The sequence below is a fragment of the Schistocerca gregaria genome, unplaced genomic scaffold, assembly GCF_023897955.1.
Source record: "Schistocerca gregaria isolate iqSchGreg1 unplaced genomic scaffold, iqSchGreg1.2 ptg000398l, whole genome shotgun sequence".
Lineage (NCBI taxonomy): Eukaryota > Metazoa > Arthropoda > Insecta > Orthoptera > Acrididae > Schistocerca > Schistocerca gregaria.
Window position 1 is genome coordinate 272501 of NW_026061837.1, and position 5000 is coordinate 277500.

The 5000-nt window shown below is 53.0% G+C and overlaps 1 non-coding gene across 1 annotated transcript in view; it reads right to left on the bottom strand.

Annotated features, from left to right (window-relative positions):
- Positions 1–1479, bottom strand: part of LOC126311160 (small subunit ribosomal RNA) — a 1893-nt gene extending 414 nt beyond the window's left edge. Inside the window, exon 1 of the ribosomal RNA XR_007554444.1 lies at positions 1–1479. This exon is cut by the window's left edge and continues 414 nt beyond it. This is a non-coding gene — a ribosomal RNA (small subunit ribosomal RNA).
- Positions 1480–5000: the final 3521 nt, after the last annotated feature.

The window sequence follows — 5000 nt, forward strand, 5'->3', positions numbered from 1 at the left end:
CCTCTAAGAAGAAAAGTAATCGCTGACAGCACGAAGGATGTCACGCGACTAGTTAGCAGGCTAGAGTCTCGTTCGTTATCGGAATTAACCAGACAAATCGCTCCACCAACTAAGAACGGCCATGCACCACCACCCACCGAATCAAGAAAGAGCTATCAATCTGTCAATCCTTCCGGTGTCCGGGCCTGGTGAGGTTTCCCGTGTTGAGTCAAATTAAGCCGCAGGCTCCACTCCTGGTGGTGCCCTTCCGTCAATTCCTTTAAGTTTCAGCTTTGCAACCATACTTCCCCCGGAACCCAAAAGCTTTGGTTTCCCGGAGGCTGCCCGCCGAGTCATCGGAGGAACTGCGGCGGATCGCTGGCTGGCATCGTTTATGGTTAGAACTAGGGCGGTATCTGATCGCCTTCGAACCTCTAACTTTCGTTCTTGATTAATGAAAACATACTTGGCAAATGCTTTCGCTTCTGTTCGTCTTGCGACGATCCAAGAATTTCACCTCTAACGTCGCAATACGAATGCCCCCGCCTGTCTCTATTAATCATTACCTCGGGTTCCGAAAACCAACAAAATAGAACCGAGGTCCTATTCCATTATTCCATGCACACAGTATTCAGGCGGGCTTGCCTGCTTTAAGCACTCTAATTTGTTCAAAGTAAACGTGCCGGCCCACCGAGACACTCAACTAAGAGCACCCTGGTAGGATTTCAACGGGGTCCGCCTCGGGACGCGCAAGCACGCCTTCGGCTCGCCCCACCGGCAGGACGTCCCACGATACATGCCAGTTAAACACCGACGGGCGGTGAACCAACAGCGTGGGACACAAATCCAACTACGAGCTTTTTAACCGCAACAACTTTAATATACGCTATTGGAGCTGGAATTACCGCGGCTGCTGGCACCAGACTTGCCCTCCAATAGATACTCGTTAAAGGATTTAAAGTGTACTCATTCCGATTACGGGGCCTCGGATGAGTCCCGTATCGTTATTTTTCGTCACTACCTCCCCGTGCCGGGAGTGGGTAATTTGCGCGCCTGCTGCCTTCCTTGGATGTGGTAGCCGTTTCTCAGGCTCCCTCTCCGGAATCGAACCCTGATTCCCCGTTACCCGTTACAACCATGGTAGGCGCAGAACCTACCATCGACAGTTGATAAGGCAGACATTTGAAAGATGCGTCGCCGGTACGAGGACCGTGCGATCAGCCCAAAGTTATTCAGAGTCACCAAGGCAAACGGACCAGACGAGCCAATCCGATTGGTTTTGATCTAATAAAAGCGTCCCTTCCATCTCTGGTCGGGACTCTGTTTGCATGTATTAGCTCTAGAATTACCACAGTTATCCAAGTAACGTGGGTACGATCTAAGGAACCATAACTGATTTAATGAGCCATTCGCGGTTTCACCTTAATGCGGCTTGTACTGAGACATGCATGGCTTAATCTTTGAGACAAGCATATGACTACTGGCAGGATCAACCAGGGAGCTGCGTCAACGAGAGCTGAGCAGCCGGCCGCCCGGGAGTGTGTCCCGAGGGCCCGCGCGAACACGCAAGCGTCCGCTCAATTATTCTGCAAACAGGAGGAGGCTGAGCTCCCCTGCACGATACACCTCGAAACCCTCTCAGGTCCCGGCGGCGCGCAGCGCCGTCCTAAGTACTTGGTCGGGTTCGAGAGAGGCGCAATCGCCCGGAGATAGGCGAGTAGACGCTTTCAGTGCGAACACCCGTGCTCCCAACTGAGCTTGCCGCTGCCGACAGAGGCCCGGGAGCGTGCTGTCGTGGCATTGCCGGCGGGAAACAACACGCGCCACCTACGGTGACCGGCAGCTCCAACGCCAGCGCCACAGAAGGGCAAAGCCCCACTTGGGTGCAGAAGCGAACTCTCCCAGCACAGCGCACGCGCCAACACGTCCGCAGAGCTGCGATACAAACCACCTGCGAGAACCGCTGGGGGCGACCGAGCAGCAGACGGCGTCGCGACGCCGAGTGCCGGGCGGCGGCGCATCCTCAACGCACACAGTCCGCAATCGGACCAGCACACTGCAGATGTCCACCGCGCTTCGCACCGGGCTCGGCAGAACCCACTTTGGCCGCCTGGCGCCGCGCGCAGGGTGCGCCGGCGCATAGCTGGGACGCCAGCCGGGCCCGTCGGCCGGCGCTCCTGCCACTGGGCGCCCCCCACCAGCCGGCTGTAGTGCGTGCGCTCACGCAGCGCGCGGCCAGCACGCCGGGCGGCCCCCCCTCACCGGCCGGGGACTGTCCCGCCAAGCCACAGCCTCGTATCGCTTCATACCCACATGGCCAACTCAGGTTCGGGGGCATGGCGGGTACCGCCGAAACAACCGGTTCACAGATGTACCGATCGTCGCTATCACCGATGCACCTGCAGCGCGAACAACCGCTCAACAACTGATTTCCAGTTCATTTGCGGATCTTTGGCAGCAAACGTATACGTCAATCTACATTTGCGAAATCTACGATTCTGGCATGCCTGCATGTTATGTGTCACGACACGCTACATCAGCCCACATACACACTGCGGCATGTACACGAGAGAACACGTGGAAGATGGTCCGCGCACGTGTGCAATGTCCCTTGCGCGGTCGACTGTCAACCGGCCTCTGTAGCATGTCGCAGATGTGGAACGCGGTCCACCGTGCTATCATGTTGTGTGGGGCAATACGATTAAATAGGAAAACCCTCGTCGCTACATCAACAGACGGCTCACGCTGATTCCCGGCAGAGGGAGGAGGGGGGGGGGGGGCCAACATGCAATACTTTCGTCCGTACCTACTTACCACATGTCTGTACGGCGTACAACAGTGCAATCTCGCTGTAATGGGGAGACGAGACAAGTAGCATCGTGCACAACATATGGCCCTTATGATTCGCCATTGTAGGGCGCAGCCGGTGTACGGTCAAGCATGTGCCACATTATGTCACTCAGTACGTAACGACGGATGATCAGTGTGGGTTACGCGTACATCAGCGGACAGTCCACACAGGCCGTACCACAACGTACACTGACTGCATCGACAACCGAATGCAACTGAACAGCTGCAAGGCTCATTTCACAAACAAACGCCTGACCGACCAGCTTGGAAGGGCAGGAGGGGAGGGCGATATTCGTTCTGTAGCGGTACACCCTTCCAGTGGTTAGCGGGACTGTGTAGAAAGTACGCAACACTCGAAAGACCTTTATGTGAGGGTACGCACCATGGCATCAAGAAATACACATGACACCAGAGGATCCAAGCAGTGAACTATGTTCAGAGGGTTGCTGTTAGGCAAAGCTACATTCCTGTGACGTTACATGTGACAGTTAAGGTGCAGTGTAAGTTAGGTTAAGGTGCAGTGTAAGTTAGGTTAAGGTGCAGTGTAAGTTAGGTTAAGGTGCAGTGTAACTTAGGTTAAGGTGCAGTGTAACTTAGGTTAAGGTGCAGTGTAACTTAGGTTAAGGTGCAGTGTAAGTTAGGTTAAGGTGCAGTGTAACTTAGGTTAAGGTGCAGTGTAACTTAGGTTAAGGTGCAGTGTAACTTAGGTTAAGGTGCAGTGTAACTTAGGTTAAGGTGCAGTGTAACTTAGGTTAAGGTGCAGTGTAACTTAGGTTAAGGTGCAGTGTAAGTTAGGTTAAGGTGCAGTGTAAGTTAGGTTAAGGTGCAGTGTAACTTAGGTTAAGGTGCAGTGTAACTTAGGTTAAGGTGCAGTGTAACTTAGGTTAAGGTGCAGTGTAACTTAGGTTAAGGTGCAGTGTAACTTAGGTTAAGGTGCAGTGTAACTTAGGTTAAGGTGCAGTGTAACTTAGGTTAAGGTGCAGTGTAACTTAGGTTAAGGTGCAGTGTAACTTAGGTTAAGGTGCAGTGTAACTTAGGTTAAGGTGCAGTGTAACTTAGGTTAAGGTGCAGTGTAACTTAGGTTAAGGTGCAGTGTAAGTTAGGTTAAGGTGCAGTGTAAGTTAGGTTAAGGTGCAGCGTAAGTTAGGTTAAGGTGCAGCGTAACTTAGGTTAAGGTGCAGCGTAACTTAGGTTAAGGTGCAGCGTAACTTAGGTTAAGGTGCAGCGTAACTTAGGTTAAGGTGCAGCGTAACTTAGGTTAAGGTGCAGCGTGGGTTAGGTTAGGGGCCAACGTGGGTTAGGTTAGGGGCCAACGTGGGTTAGGTTAGGGGCCAACGTGGGTTAGGTTAGGGGCCAACGTGGGTTAGGTTAGGGGCCAACGTGGGTTAGGTTAGGGGCCAACGTGGGTTAGGTTAAGGGCCAACGTGGGTTAGGTTAAGGGCCAACGTGGGTTAGGTTAAGGGCCAACGTGGGTTAGGTTAAGGGCCAACGTGGGTTAGGTTAAGGGCCAACGTGGGTTAGGTTAAGGGCCAACGTGGGTTAGGTTAGGGGCCAACGTGGGTAAGGTTAAGGGCCAACGTGGGTTAGGTTAAGGGCCAACGTGGGTTAGGTTAAGGGCCAACGTGGGTTAGGTTAAGGGCCAACGTGGGTTAGGTTAAGGGCCAACGTGGGTTAGGTTAAGGGCCAACGTGGGTTAGGTTAAGGGCCAACGTGGGTTAGGTTGCCAGAGATGTGTCAAATCAGGATGTACGTTTGGCTGGTGTCAGGTGGTGGGTTGGTTCGATGCCTTTATAAGGGGTGTGGCCAAAGGGTATTTTATTACTTGTACCTTTTGTGTTGTGGCGTGGCGTTGCGTCCTGTGTTGATACTGGGTGGACCACTGTGGGTGTTGCTGGCTGATTTGAGCTGCGTTGTTTGCGGGTGATGTGAGACATTCTGTCTTATTAGTGGACGTGACGTTCCTCTTGTCGTTGTTTGGATAGTGTCCTGTGGCAGCGAGGATAAAATGGATGTTGTTGAACGATAGTGCTTTGGTGCTTTCGCTTTGTTACACACAGAGTGGACTGTGAGATAGGGTGACTGGGTCGAGTGCGGTTCACACTGTCCTCCCCAGTTTACAGTATGTATCATCTATGTATGTGGTCCTGCATCATTTACTAAGGAGGGACGTC